Source organism: Zingiber officinale, chromosome 6A (genome assembly GCF_018446385.1).
Source record: "Zingiber officinale cultivar Zhangliang chromosome 6A, Zo_v1.1, whole genome shotgun sequence".
NCBI classification, from domain to species: Eukaryota; Viridiplantae; Streptophyta; class Magnoliopsida; order Zingiberales; family Zingiberaceae; genus Zingiber; species Zingiber officinale.
Genome location: NC_055997.1, coordinates 30,625,155 through 30,642,026, shown reverse-complemented (window position 1 = coordinate 30,642,026; position 16,872 = coordinate 30,625,155). Strand labels below are relative to the sequence as shown.

The 16,872-nt window shown below is 40.2% G+C and overlaps 1 long non-coding RNA gene across 1 annotated transcript; it reads right to left on the bottom strand.

Annotated features, from left to right (window-relative positions):
- Positions 1 to 12,444: 12,444 nt before the first annotated feature.
- Positions 12,445 to 14,994, bottom strand: LOC121996207. The gene is made up of 2 exons (XR_006115990.1): positions 13,656 to 14,994; positions 12,445 to 12,678 (listed from the first exon to the last, which is right to left on the bottom strand). It is a non-coding gene; the product is annotated as an uncharacterized LOC121996207 (long non-coding RNA).
- Positions 14,995 to 16,872: the final 1,878 nt, after the last annotated feature.

Sequence of the window (16,872 nt, the reverse complement as noted above, 5' to 3'; positions counted from 1 at the left end):
CATTGGTGTCACCTTTTCTCAGGATTTCTGTCCGACCGCTTCTGTGATCTTTTTAGCTTTTTTAGAATCTTCTTTCTCCCCTATTTTCCTTTCTTATGTTTTTTTGTCCTAAAAAACAAATTCTCTTTTCTGACTTGCTCTTTTCCACCGTATAATAATTTTATTTTCTTCTTTCAAAAAGTCCATTAATAGCGAGGTTCAATTCCTTCTCTTTTCTCTTTCTCTTCTTGTTTTTTTCTCATAGCAAGAGCAATATTATTATCTTTTTTCTTAAGTTTAAAGACATCAAACTTCATCATTCTCTTCCTCCTCTCCTTTGTTTGTTTGTTTGTTTGTTTGTTTATTTTTTTTAAGTAGCAGTTGCATTACAACGGTCTTTCCTTCATGAGTATTATTTTAGTCATCTTCTAATAGGCCAAATAATAAGTTTTTTTTTCAAGTTTTGTTCAATAGCAGATTTTCTATATATGCTCTAGCATATGCAACCATCAAAATGCAGCCTTCTCTCTCTGCTACTCTTATTCCAATGACAAGTCAGATTCCAGCCTTCAAACAACAACACCTCGTCTCCTTCTAGTTGTTGTCTTCTTTCATTAAAGCAAAGTTCAACAATTCGTCGTTTTGTTGATCATACTGGTGGGTTTTGCTCTAAAAGAATATCCATCAACCGCCTTCTACATTGGTTGTCGTTGACGACATCATTCGCCAGCTATCTCTCACAAATACTCCTGATTCATCTTCCAAACAACGCACGGTTGCGTGCTCTTCGACTGAGGCTGAATATCGCACCATTTCCTCTGTGACATCTGAGATCCAATGGATTAAGTCACTTTTGACAGATCTGCTTCTTCCGGTTACCACGTCTGCTGTGCTTTTTACTGATAATTTGGGTGTCACTCCTCCGAACTACGAGTTACTCATATTCCTGCTGAGGATCAGTTGGCTGATGCACTTACAAAGTCGCTTTCTTGACCTCGATTGTTTGCTATTTGCATCAGTTGGCTGATGTACTTACAATTCCTATGAGTCATTTCTGGGACAACATCTTGAGAGGGTGTATTAGGAAATAATTATTATAAGTAAATAGTTATTTATTTCCTAGTTATTAGGGAATAATTATTATTAGAAAATAGTTATTTGTTTCCTAGTTATTAGAAAATAATTATTATTAGGAAATACTTATTGTTTTCCTAATTTATGTATTTTCCTATTTTCACTTGTAATGGTATTTATATATACCATATGTTATCATTAATAATATGTGTGAATTCTATCATCAATAGACTAGTCTTTTATTATTATTTTTATTGTCTATTTATATTTCCTTTTCTTTTGTAAACCTAAGTTTTCATAATACAATTTGCTAACCTCCTTTTTGCAGCTATCTCTTTCTCTCCTTTGTGTTGTTACCTTTTACACTATATATGCATTCTTTTCTTTGTTCTCATGGTATCAGAGTCAATGTATCCCCTCATCTCCTGTATTAGTGAATCATGAAATAGTTTTATTTTCGAAATTCTTTGAGGCGGTTGTAGAAGAATTGTATTTTCTTGAGTTTCAACCGTTGGATCGTCTCAAAACTTCGAGAGAATGTTCCTCACATTCGGGGATACATTTTGAACGGTGGAGATCGGATTTTGAATTCTTTAAGTCCACCTGATGAACAAAAAACATGACTATTGAGTTTTGGTTGCGTAGAGTTGTCGACCACTACGAATCCTCGACACAATGATGACTTTTGCAAATTGAATTGGTAATCTCTTGAAAAAACCTGTAACTTCCAGTCTATTATTTCAAGTAGCAAGTGGATGTCATCCTCAAAAGTTTTTGTTGGAGGACTTTCATATGACATAGATGATCAAAGTCTGAGAGAAGTATTTACTAGTTTTGGTGAAGTGGTTGAAACTCAAGTTATCATGGACAGGGAAATTAAATGGTGCAGGGGGTTTGGATTTGTGACATTTATTCTAGCGAAGAAACCTCTGTTGCCATTAGTGGCATGGATGGAAAGGATGTTCATGGCCAGATGGTTAGAGTTAATTATACTACTGATCGAACGGGTGGATTTCGTGGTGGTGGTTATGGAGGCTGTTAGGATCGGTTGAGCTAGAGGAGGGGGGGAGGAGGAGGGGGGGGGGGTGAATGACTCACTTCGTTTTCTTGATCAACTTGATTTTGCGCAGCGGAAATTCGAAGGCAATGCTAACTCGGATATTTACTTGGTATCCACCTCCCCAAGGAGGTGACTAGTCCAAGGATTCACACCACTCACACTCTTCCACTATCAAAAACTCACCTTCTCGGAATCACACCGAAGGTGGAGAAACCTTACACAGTTACAACCCTCCCTCTCCAAAGTAAAGAATCACACTCACCACAATGAAGAATAAAAGAAATATTACAGACTTTAGAAAGGTTTCTTCTTCGCTGCGTGAGATTTGAGAAAGTAGCAAGAGGGAGATTCTGAACTTGAGCACCTTTTGAAGATCTTGAGCACTTGAGAGAGTTGAGACCTTGGAGAGCAATGGAACAGTATTTCTTTGTTTTCTTGTCTCTTTTCTTTTTCTTTCATGCCTTTAAACATTGAGAAAACTAGTCGTTTCTCACGTAGCCGTCGCCGTAAATCGATCAGGGTCATATTTGGATCGATTCATAAGTATCCGTTGAAAACCATCGCGTCACGATCAACGGCTTAGATTGCTTCACTTGAGTTTGAATCGATCGGTGCAATTCTTGAATCGATTCGGACCACTGCTCGTGAGATCGCAGCTCTGTGGATCGATCGCCCGATCGATCCAAGGGAAATCTGTGCTATGCACAGAGGCTTCCTGGATCGATCGCTCGATCGATTGGATTGCCCCAATTGATCGGCTGATCGATCCAGAAGCATTTTGTGCTTCGCACAGAAGCTTCCTGGATCAATCGCTCGATCGATTGGATTGCCCCAATCGATCAACTGATCGATCCAGAAGCATTCTGTGCTTCGCACAGAAGCTTCCTAGATCGATCGTTCGATCGATTGGATTTCCCCAATCGATCGGTTGATCGATCCAGAAGCACTCTGTGCTTCGCGCAGAGCCTTCCCAATCGATCGGTCGATCGATTGGCTTCCTTCCAATCGATCGACTGATCGACCCAGAGGCATTCTGCCTTACAGCCGTGTCTAAATCGATTTTCCAATCGATTTCTGATACTTGAGGGATCGTGCATCCAGCTTTATGATCTGCAGGAACTTCTCTTGCCAAAAATCCGGTCCTCGACCTTCTTGGACTTCTCTCACCTTGCATCCGGTCTTCTGACCTGCAAGGATTCTTTTGCCAAGAATCCGGTCCTCGACCTTCTTGGACTTCTCTTGCCTTGCATCCGGTCTTCCGACCTGCAAGAACTTCTCCTGCAAACTCACGCTGTATGTTAGATCCAACGTATTAACTTAAACTTAAATAATTGTCAACACATTGAAACTTCCAGGGCATAATTGCACCAACAATCTCCCCCTTTTTGATGTTTGACAATCTATTTAAGTTTAAGCCAATTTCCAATATATCAAAATAGTACAATGATAAATAATGATTGCAACAACGCTGAAAATCATCTAAGTTAAACATAAGCAGTAAGTATGAGTATACACAGTAAGCTTGAGTTTCAATTTAAATTTTATTTAGTATGAACTTCAACACATATCTCCCCCTTTGTCAAATATCAAAAAAACAGAACTCCCCCTCAAAATGTGTACTAAGCAAACACAATAACCCAAGGAGTACTCCCCCTAAACCACACAGATATTAACAAAATGTAACCACATGAATTGTAGAAACAAAATAAAGGATAGACATAAAACTCGATAATTTGTACAATAGAGTTCACATAACATAAGGACTCCATAAGTCGATGACCAAAAGAGAGTTCACATAAGGACTCCATAACAACCATCCATAAGTCGTACAATAACCTATCACAAAGAGACATAAAACTCGGTAAGATCATCGCCCGAAGGAGGGGAATCAGCAGCAGCAGGAGGAGGAGCCGATGTAGTAGCTGGAGCAGGAACCTCCGCAGAGTCAGCACCAGCAGCATCCGCAGCCTGGGGAACGAGAGCTGTGGATGGAACAGACTGAGACGGATTACCCGTCACCCAGGAGCTCACTAAATCCACTAAGGTATCCATAGTCGCCTGCATCGAAGTTTGTCGATGGACCATGGTCTCCATCATGGAACGCAGGTCGGCTACCTCCATGGTCAGCTCCTCCAGGCAAGTGTCGACAGTCTCCTCGAATGTCGGAGAAGCTGGCTCAGGGATATCCTCCTCAACATCATCTGCCGCAGGAACCAATGCCTGTGCACCCCCCCCTGCGGCGAGCCCTGGGTCCCTCACCAAAAACACGTCCATCGCACCATCGAACTCCCGCTGGACCACCAACTAAGCCCGTCTTCGTGAAGGAGCGGGAAGAAATCCGAGAATAAGCCACAGTCATGTGCTCCAGCCATCCCCGGGCGACATCTATCTTCTGGGACTCCAGCCAATCTGTGATAAGATGCCCGAAAGGCATATGGATTGTCTGCTACACGGGCTGGGTAAAATGAATGATGCAATGAAAGATGTTCAGAGCGATGTTGATGTCAAGGGAATGATGAATAGCATAGAGGGCAAACATGTGAGGAGGTCGTACAGCGGCTAAGGCACGAGAAACAATGGGGAAAAGGCAGTTGATGATCACTTTAAACAAGGCGTTGTTTTCAGCCGACAACTCAAGCGAAGAAAATTTTATGATTTGAGCATTTGGTCCATCCGGACGAGGACGACCAAAAAGAAACTGATGCATGGATGCAATGCTGATATGCTCAAAAGGTGGAGGCAGCTCATCGGGAAGAGTGGGATAAAAGACAAAATCATTGTTGGATAGTAGACAGTCAAGGAAAGATCGAAGAATCTCATAGGAGAAGTCCAAGCTCCGTTTCGCAACACGAGTGCGATAAGTTACACCATCAGAAGTGTGCAAATTATTATAAAATTCGGAGACAAGACCTACATTGACATCCCTCTCACAGGTTAACAAAGAGTCAAGTTTATAATGCTTGAACCAATTATAGGTATCAAAACAAGATGTCCTATAGTATTGCAAATCAACTGATCTAGGGGTTATAAGTTTGAAGGTGTTTTTGCTAAAAGCTTGTTGCATTGCAGCATTTGGGAATCTCGGATCAGTAGGAGGTTGAGGACGTGAGGAAGGTACAGATGATCCTTCGCTCGATTCATAAACCTTTTGTTTCTTTCTGTGGGATAAAAAAAACACAAGAAGTGGCACACGGTTTGGCAGTGCAATAGGGAAGGATATGCAAAAATGCAAGGACAATGCAGATAATGCAATACATGAGGGATAATGCAATGCACAAAAACACACAAGACACATATAGATTAGGTCAAATATAGGAGCAAAAATCTAAAAAAAATAAGAAGAGAGCAAAGAAATTTACTTAGGGTTAGGGTTTTGAGACCGCATGTTGTGTGAGGACGCGGAGACGAGGAAAAGAGGCTGCCCAATACGTCGAGAGAGAAGGAGCAGAACCAGAAGAGAAGTGGAAGAGCTCCCCTTCGCCGGAGAAGCACGTCGGAGTGAACAAGCGAGGCAAACGAAGAAGTCGCCTGGAAAATCACCTAGGGCAAGGCAGGGTCGAGAGAGAGAAAAGGAAGAGATGAGAGTAAGCGGATCGATTCGAGAACCAGTGGATTTAGGGGTTTAAGACGGGTTTTAAATTCTCAATCGATCGACCGATCGATTGAGAACAAGTTAATCGATCGGTCGATCGATTCACGACGCTTCTGTGAGAATTTGAACAGGCATCTCAATCGATCCAACGATCGATTTAAACGGGATGAATTGATCCATTAATCGATTAAAATGGCTTCTGTGAAAATCGAAAGAACGTCCTAATCGATCCATTGATCGATTGGAATGGTCTGAATCGATCCATTGATCGATTCAGATGCCTTCTGGAAAAACTCGATTACGTGTTTTGTGGTTAAACGAAAGTGTGTCGTAATCGATCCATTGATCGATCCAAACGATCGGAATCAATCCATTGATAGATTCAGATGCTCTCTGGAGTGAAATGTGAACCTCCCAATCGATCGACCGATCGATTGGGAAGTCTGATATTTTTACATTTCTGAAAACCTTTCAGATCCAAGTTTTGGAAATGCACAAATAATTGTATACTCCTCTAAAAATTATGAAATTTGGTGTAAATACTATTTATGTCTCATATTATCAAGGAAAAATAAAGGTTGACAAAAAGCGACACTCCCTAGACAAGATTTACACAAAATTTAAAATTGTTGAAAACATCAATGATTCGAGTGAGTCTTATCAAGGTTTCAAAAATAAGTATGGTGCCTATGGTGATTTTAAAATTTTCCAATCATAATCGTAGGGAAACGTGCACATGATTTGTACACGTGCTTTCCCTATGATTGGACAAATGAATGTTTCATATGAAAACCACTTTTCTTGACCAAAATAATGCATCATAACAAGCATCATGACCAAGATAAATGTCCCTAACCTCTCACCCCATCTAAATCATATTAAGAGGACAATCCATGTTCTTGTGAGACGCAATGTTAAGGTGAATAAACCTTAAAGAACTCTACCTATGAAGTGATCATGGAGGATGTGATTTAATCAATACAACACATTCCCAATTCCCTTCTAAGAAAGCTAAATTCAACTTCGGGAAGAGGTTTAGTGAAGATATCGGCTACGTTTGATTTTGATCCAACATAATTTAAAATGATATCACCTCGAGTGACATGATCATGAATAAAGTGATGTTTAACCTCTATGTGTTTCGTTCTTGAATGATGAACGGGATTTTTGGTCAAGTTGATTGTACTCACATTATCACAAAGAACTTGAACATTGTTATAAGTAAGTTTATAGTCCTCTAGAGTATGAGTCATCCACAATAATTGTGATACACACTCTCCCATGGCAATATATTCCGTTTCGGTTGTGGAGAGAGTTATACAATGTTGTTTTCTACTTGACCAACTTACCAAAGAGGACCCTAGAAATTGACAACACCACTTGTACTTTTGCGATCCAATTTGCATCCGGCATAATCGGAATCGGTATAGGTCACTAGGTCAAAAGTTTCGGTTCTAGGATACCAAAGACCAACATTTTGAGTTCCCTTGAGATAACGAAGAATTCGCTTAACGGCACTCAAATGTGACTCCTTGGCACAAGATTGATACCGTGCACATATACCTACGGCAAAAAGTATGTCAGGTCTACTAGCCGTAAGATAGAGAAGACTCCCTATGGCACTACGATACACCTTGGAGTCAACTTCTTTCCCTTCAACATCTTTATCCAATTTAGTACTAGTACAAGTGGAGTAGATATTTCTTTACATTTCCATTCCAAATTCTTCAGAGCCTCTTTCACGATTTAGATCAAGGAATGTAAATGCCTCTCTTTTGTCTGTTTAATTTGTAACCCCGAAAAAAATGTCAACTATACCAACCAAACTCATTTCAAATTCACTCCATGTGATTAATGAATCTATTTAAATAATCTTTATTTTGTAGAACCACAACAATGTCATTCATATATACTTGGGGCCACAAAACATATCATTACTACTATTTTTTCAAGAATAAAGTGGGACTAATTTTTCCCAGAAACCTTCGATAATAGAAATGTTGATATCGCTCATACCAAGCCCGGAGCTTGTTTTAGTCCATATAAGGCCTTTTAAGTTTATACATGACTGATATCTAAATTTTCAAACCTCATATTGCTCAACATACTTTCTTTTATAACACCATTCAAAAACGCCGGACGACATCCATTTGCACAATTGAATCCCTCAGGCTGCAAATGCCAACATCATCCTAATCGACCTAACTTTACTGTGTACAAGTTTCATCATAGTTCAACCTTCTACTCGATTGAAACCCCTAGCAACCAATCTAGCTTTGTTTCTCATAACTATCCCCTATCATCAAGTTTGTTTCTTTGAAGACCCATTTTGTATCAATAATCCATTTATTCAGGGCCTAGGAATTAAATCCTAAACTTGGATTTCTCTCAACCGAGATAGTTCATCTCAGACGCTAAAATCAATCGGATCAACAAGACATCACTCACGGTTTTTGGTTCTATTTTAGATATCAAGGCGACTCGCTTCCTTCATTTCTAAAGTAGATCGAGTTCTCACCCTTTGCGATGTCTCCGTCACTGTATCTAAGGATGATTTATAAGGAACTTGTAGTAGGTCTTGATTCCCTCGACGATTATAATTTCTGTTCAAGTGGCAAAGATCTATTCTTCTCACCATCACTTTCTTTTGACCTCGATGATCTACCCACCCAATGTTGTCTCTAACTCAAAACATATTTCTTCATCGTTTGTTCTTATAGAGTCTAAAGAAGGATTTTCAAAGACAACATTTAGTGATTCAACCAATTTTAGATCTTTGTTGTAAATTTGTACTATGCATGCACTTTGAGTAACCCACAAGGATCTCTCATCTCATTTTAGAAGGCTGAAAACTTTCCTAAGTGATCTTTTGGTGTTTAGAATATGTATCTACACCCAAACACTTCAAGATGCTTAATTGTGGTGGTTTTACCAAACCACAACTCATGAGGTGTTTTTCCTAGAAACCTATGTATTAATGTTCTATTTTGCACATAATATGTCAGACACTGCTCGCTCATAGGAAGCTATAAGTGAATATTCATTTAACATGCTCCGAAAGCATTGAAACTCCTATTTTTCTCTCAACTCTGCTTTGTTGAGGAGTCCTAGGTGGAAAAATTCATATTTATCCTTTTTCTATACAAAAGTTGTGGACTCATCATTTTCAAACTCACCTATAATCACTTCTTATCTTGTTTATCTTGGCTTAGCCTTTTCATTTTCTACTCTATTACAAAAAGCAATCATATCGTAGAGTTCGGATTCTTATGTTTCAAAGAAAACACTCATGTATATCTAGTAATCATCCACAATCACAAAGCAATATCTACTACCATTTAGCAGTTGAGTATTTACTACTATCAAATAAATTCACAGTGAATGAGCTCCAAAGCATCTGAGGTACTTTACACATTTTACCTTTTACAGTAGTTTTGTTTGCTTACCATTCGACATGCATCACATATTTTGTCTTTTAAACTTCAACTTTGGTGTAACTTTGCACCAACTCCTTCTTCGGAAGGTTTTATATTCTTCATGTTGGCGTGAGCTAGTCGCAGTACAAAGCCACGCTCCTCTTCTTGACATGAGACACTTAGGCAAAACACATTAGTAGCATCAAATAGTTCAACTGATAAATATTCTCTTCTATAACCGTATGAGACAATGGTGTTTGAGTCTATGCTTGATTGTGCATTGAGATGATTAACTCAACTCCATAACCCGGAATCACATGTCGACTAACACTAAAAGATTAAAGACTTGTCTTCACTAATATACTTTCATGTCAAATCTTTCTGAAATTTAACATCTCCTATTCCTACAACTTTTAACTCACCACTACCAAAAAGAAATCTGTGACTTTACTTTGTGTGTCTAAATGATGAAAATTTCTGGAGTAAGCCCTCCGCCATATGCTTAGAAGATCCACTATCATGAACTATGTTGTTGGATTTACCCCTACAAGATGCCTATTTAACACGATAAACTAAATACTTAAAATTCAAACTGGGTCTGCAGATTAATAACTGCTCAAATTTAAGCTAATAAAACTTAACCTCACACGATTTCTACTAATTAGAGACATGAATTTAACTTCCATCTCTTGATTTAAACCTAGTCCCGCTTTTGTACACACCTTCGAGCTCCTAGAATCATGTCTAAACATCGAGCTTGAAGTAAATTTTTCTAGAGCACCAAGGTCATCAACTTGTAATTTCAACGGATATTTTCCTTTAAGATTATCAAATAATTTTGTCATTTTCATAGCTATGCAAGTTTCATATGACACACCCTTTTTTAAGTGATTTTGTCATTTGCACCCCTTTACCTTCCCTTTGATTTATGAAGGCTGGTTACATGCAATGGTGGTACATCTTATCAAGTTTGGGAGAACACTGTCATCACTAGACGATGACTCACTCTCAAGACCCACATCCTCCTGTACGACTATTTCATCTTATCTTCAACATGGCTTACGTCATAGAGCTGCCAAGCCAGCCTTCCTTTTCATTTCTTCCATGAGTCAATGAAGGAGTCATCCCATGGGCTTTCAAAGCCGTTTCTTTTCTTTGATCTTTCTCTTGCTTTTCAACTTGACACTCCAGCCAGAAAAGTTTCCACTTTTCTTGCATCTCATAGCTAACATCTGCTCTGATCAGAAAATTACAAGAGATTTACATTTTCTTTCATCATCGAAATCTTTACATCCTTTTTGTCAAACTTCCTCGAATGTCCCATCATTCTCTCAAATAAAGCTTATTACCAGATCATATTTCTCATCACTATCACTATCACTATTTTGTTCAAATCAAGATGACTCTTCTTCTCCTCTTTTTCTTTTCCTTGTGCTTCGCTTCTTTTCACCCGCAACTAAAGTTTACATTCTTTCTCTTTGCGGGTTTGTATACTTTCTCATGTAATTCAAGCTACAAAATAATTCATCTAACTTTACTATTGATAAATCCTTTATACTCCAGGCATCCACCCATGGACGTACCATGAGTTTCTTTGGGAAGGATTTAGCATACCCATGCAGGGTCTCTTGCCTCTACACTCTCCAAATCGGAACGAAGATCATTAAGAGTTTCTCAACCTCCTATGTAGTGAATCCTACTGCTTTCTCCCTCTCCATTGTGAAATTTCGAGTCAGTTTATCAAGAGAATTTCGCAGAATTTTCAACTCTTTCGTTTCTATTTTAGCTCAATCTAGTTTGTCCCACAAACTTGGCACTCTCGAAGGTCCAACTCGTTGAGTTGTTCCTATTTAATCCATATCAAGAGTCACAACTTTCAGGATTTGTTCGAAGCCTCTACTCTTTTTGCTCATCACCCACCTTGATAATTCAAGCATTCTTCCATTTTCTATTGCGCCTGAATCCTCCATGATCAAGAACCATACGTCAACTTTACCATAAGATAAAGGTCTATGTGCTTCTTCCACACGCTACCATCGCTTCATAACGGGTGGCTTAAGTACTAGTCCCTCCCTTCAAAGACATCTAGAGCTCTTTTAACTTCAGGCTGCTACTTAATCCTCAAAAGCAAACCAATGCTCCAATACCACCTATAGACCCAACAGCCAGGGAAACGTCTCATTGCTTTCTCTCGATCAACTGATTTTACACAATAAACTCGACAATGCTAACTCTATTTATTGCATCCACCTCCCCCAAGGATACTAAATTCAAAGATCACCACCTCCACTATAAAAACCTCCTTCCTTGAATCACACCAAGCGGAGAACTTACATAAATATAACCTCCCTCTCCAAAGTAAAGAATCACACCCACCAAACGAAGAAGAAAAGAAATATTGCACTTTAGAAAGGCTCTTTCAACGCGTGTAGGATTCAGAAAGAATAGAGGAGATTCCAAACTCGAGCACCTTTTGAAGATCTCTTGCCACCCGAGCCGAGACCCCTAGAGCACCCAAAGATTTTGTTTTCTGCTCTTTCTTTCTTCATGCCTTTAAATACCGAGAAACGAATGCTTCTCATGTGAGTCAGTCACGAATCAACCTGATTGCGCCTGGATCGATCTATATATCTGGCCGAAATCATCGCGTCAACGATCAACTATTGCATCGTCACCAGCTCGAATCGACCCGGCAATTGAATCGACCCTACCAACGTCATGAGATCGTTAGTCATGATCGGATCGCCCGCGACCATCAGCAACTTCAATCACCACCGACCATCCAAGAGAAACTGCAATACGCATGCAGGCTTCCGGATCGATCGCCGATCGATCGATCGCCTAAACACCCACGACGACCAAAGCATTCTACGCTCGCATAAGCTTCAGATTTATCGCCATCGGATCATTTCAATCGATCACCGACGAACGAAACACTTATTTCACAAGCTCGATTGAGGCCAATGCCGAGTTTTCTCCCTCCTTGGTGTGAAATTTTAGATTTGGTTTATCAAAGTCTCTCTTTGCGCCGATCGATTGGCTTCCTTCCAATCGATCGACTGATTGATCAAGAGGCATTCTGCCTTACAGCTGTCACGCCACAGAGGAGTCCCTGTCCGAAGACATTTCGGCAGCATCTCCCCTGTACGGGTGACAATCTGAAGCATTTCTACATACAAAATATACATCAGCCACATTCGACTGGAATATATACATAACCACGTAGTTTATATCATCAGCCCACTCGACTGGAATAAAATAAACACAACCACGCAGTCTAATAAGCCTACATGGTTGAAAGTAAACACACAACAACGTAAACGCAGCGGAAAACACAAAACATAATACGAACGGAAGACCAACAACAACACCAACAAAAATACCGGCAATCACCAGACTTGAATCCAAAATTTACATCGACTTATTGAAAAGCAAAATACACAAAATCAACCTACCACCCAAAACAATAACAAAACCAAAAAGAAAGCTATCCTCGAGTGTGACTTAGGACTGGCAGCCGGGACTCTCCAAGCATCCATGACTCATCTACCTGTTACCTGGCGAAAGAAAACCAAATTGCGAGGTGGTGAGTATTGGAACTCAGCGGGTAAAGATAAGATAGTGCATGAACGTAATATACAAATAGAAAGTGGGCCAAGAGTATACAGTCTCATACAGGAAATAGCAGATACTACAATAGAACCAAAATAAACGCTCATACCTGAAACCATATCCTAGGCTAGGTATAGTAGATCAGAACTGGTACTAATCTGTTATAGTACTGCTCATACTACAGAGGTAATAAACAAGGTATATACAAATTTCTAATGACTAAACATCTACAATGAGAATATATCTCAACCTAAGTAAGCATATCAAGTAAATCAATGACAAGAAGATAACAAAGTATATAAAGCCAAAGCAAATATAATAACAGGTATGCATGGTCACTCCGCCCACCACTCCGCACCACGACCCTGATGGTCGAGAGGCGGGTCGATGACCACCACCTACAACTCACACGGTGGCCAGGGGGACAATTGCGTAGAGCTAACTAGCAACATCTGCGACGGGTCCCTACTCGTAACTCCTACCACTCTACATGAGTGGCGAGACACGACAGACAAGCATCAACTCCAGCTACCATCTCTCGAGTGGCGGGACGCGCCCTTTTTAACGACTCTCTCGGCAAGGAGGAAGGGTCGTTCGCCGACACGTGTCATGACATGATGCGCCAAATGCAACAATCATCATACAAATATAAACAAAAATTAGGTATGCTACATGAAGCCAGCATGCCTATTAGAGTACGTAATAAACAACAGTCAAAGCATATAAACATGGTATCTAGTATCTGCTTCTAATCATGGACAACAACAAGAGACTGTATAGATATGGAAACGAATTTCTCAAAAATCGCATGGAAGTATCAAGCGCAGGAAAATAAGAGTGGAGTCAAGGTAAAAATAATTTCTTATCTAAAATAGTTCATGCACCAAGGTCAAAGTACTAAAAGAAACAAAGCAAGAAGTACCCGCCTTTATTGCGAAGCTCGTGCCAGACCAACCCAATGTTAAATCACCCGTATCGAATCAAAATCCTGCAAACACGTGATGCATATTATAGCTATGTCAAACATGAACTAGTTAACTAAACCCATCATGAATTGGGTGGCTAACCCATAACCTGAATCTGATTAGGGAAAACCCTAATTTACTAAAAACAAAATCGCGTATCACCATTTAGTTGTGTTGTCCTAGACATATCCTACTTCATAAGTCAAGATGTGTTTTGCCATAAACGTTGAGATCCCGTAAGGAAACAGTTTCAATTGGAAATAAACTAACCAAACCACTAACCAAATCCTTAATATCAAAAGACTCCTAACTAGCATACAACAGAACTTCATAACAAATCCATTAACAGGAACACCAAAAGCTGCATAAAAATTCCCAAAACTAGAATTCAACAAACTTAAACCCCATAACATCACGAGAACATACCCCAAAATGGATTCCACAAGATAGTAAGACTTCTTTTACAAACTCTATTCCATAGAACAGATTGGGAACAATTTCACCCAAATTCAAAAGCATCATCGATCAAGGCTTAAAACTTCTACAACAAGAATTAACCGAAACCCAACTAGTGAGAAGAATGAAGCACATCAAATTCAATCAAAAGCCCCAAATCCATGGAACCAAAAAGGATCGCAAGAAGGACAAACCCATCAAAGGCAACCATGTCACAACTACCCTATGCCAAAATCTGTCCACCATATTACAACTAGTTTGAGGGATCTAGAACTCCATCAAAACCAAATGACTTTACCTAAATCCACAGCAGGCATAAGAGGAACAAGATGGAAAACAACTACCTTGATGCCCTAGACATCATCCCGGATTGTATCGTAATCTACGGAAAGAAACATTCATCTCATAGTTACAAAGGAAATTTGTTTGCTGGACAGCTCTTGTAGGGGCCGGAGGTGGAAGAAATCCGGTTGCCGACGCTAGGACAGGAAGAAGTCGGTCGACGCTAGGGCACAAGAAAGGCGACGCTGGGGTGTTCGCGTGCGGGAAAGGGCCGGTTGTGTGGTGCTCACGCGAGGGTGGACGGCTACTAGGTGCTCGCAGAAAAGAGGAGATCGCCGGCCGTGCAACTCGCGTGAGGGAAGAAGAGGCCGGCTCCCGCGTGGTGCTCGTGCGCGGGTCAGAGAAGAGGCCGGCTGAGCTCGGCGAAGGAGAGGGAGGCGGTGTCGTGAGGGCTCGGGAGAGAAGAGGGAGCTCGGCGCCGTGTGGGGAGTTAGGGTAAGGGAAATTCTCCCTTTATAACTCAGGGAAGTTTGATTAAACCCTAGATCTGTTTCTCAATTAACTCCCACCTCCGGGTATTCCAAACGGACTTTTTCTCGCCCATAAGTGCATCCCCTCTAAATACGTCACACGAGCTCCGATTAAATCTCAGAAAATTTCTAAAAATTCCTAAAAATTCCATTAATATTTTTTGTCCATTAAATCTTATTATTTAATTATTATTTGGCTACGGTATTTTACAACAGCCGTGTCTAAATCGATTTTCCAATCGATTTCTGATACGTGAGGGATTGTGCATCCAACTTTATGACCTGCAGGAACTTCTCTTGGCAAGAATCCGGTCCTCGACCTTCTTGGACTTCTCTCACCTTGCATCCGGTCTTCTGACCTGCAAGGATTCTTTTGCCAAGAATCCAGTCCTCGACCTTCTTGGACTTCTCTTTCCTTGCATCCGGTCTTCCGACCTGCAAGAACTTCTCCTGCAAACTCACACTGTATGTTAGATCCAACGTATTAACCTAAACTTAAATAATTGTCAACACATTGAAACTCTCAGGGCATGATTGCACCAATAGAGGCAACTATGGTAGTGGTGGCTATGGTGACAGGGGTGGTGCTTCTGGAGTTGGCTATGGTGATTATGGTAGTGCTGCCCTTACCGAATAGTTTCAGAAGTTCCTTGTATCTTAGCCACGTGCCATGTCTATCTCTTCTCATATAGGTTTGCCCTCTAGTGGTACCTCAGGTATAGATTCTCCTATCTTGATCCTTGATTCTGGAGCTTCACATCATATGCCGCCTAATGTCAATTCTTTTATATCTATAAATTTATCACTCTCTATGTCAGTCATGACCGCTGATGGTTCTCCCATGTTATTAGCTGGTGTCGACTTTATTTGTAGGTCTAATTTATTTCTATCTAATGTATATCATATTTCTAACTTTATTTTGAATCTTATCTCGATTGGTCAATTATGTGACTCTGGATTCTCAATTTCTTTTACTTCATCTTCTTGTTATGTGCAAGATCCACCATTCCAGAAGTTGATTGGGATACGTCATAGGCAGGGAGGACTATATGTATTGAAGAGCTGAAAATTTCATATCTTGCAACTTCTAGTGTTGATTTGTCATCCTTTTAGTTAAGCTCTACTTCTTTTGATTTTTATTTATGGCATTCCCGTCTTCGAACAGGGCCATCTCAACGATTCATAAGGCCCTAGATAGAAAATTTTTCTAAGGCCTTAATATTTTTTTAAAAAAATAAATAATATTTTTTAAAAATAGATTTTTTATAAACTATTATTGCGCTGCCGCCGCCTCACGGGAACATCGCCGAACTCGATTTCCCTCGCCTCTCCTCCTTTTTGCTTTTTGAGCCGCTGCCACAGCCGACGCCCTTCTTCCCTTTGTGCTGCCACTGAAACCATCAAAGCCGACGCCTCTACAGCCGACGCCTCCTTCTTATCATCTCCGCTCGTGCCCTAGACTTGGTTCACCGCCGCTCTAGCGAGTTGGTCTTCAACCAAAGGCAAAACTCCAAGCTCTAGTGGCTTTACCGTGACCTATACCTCACCATCGGATCTTCCTGCTTCACCACTAGCTGCCGGCAGAGAGAAAACAAGGGGTATCGAGTAGGTAAGGTTTATTGGGTATTTGGATTTTCATTTTTTGTGCTAGAATGATGGGTTAATCACTGTGGTACAGTGATTGTGTGTTCTCCGCAGCAACTATTCACAGTTTTCGACAACGAATCTCCGACAACGGGTATATCCAGTAGTAAGAACGACTATAGAGTTTAAGGTATGACATAGGGATTTGATTTATGTTGTTGATCATGTATAGGTTGAATTAGGTATGAGTTGGAATTAAGAAATAGATTGTTATGTGTCGATTAGGGTTCATTAATTGTGTTGGATGGATTAGTTGGATCCA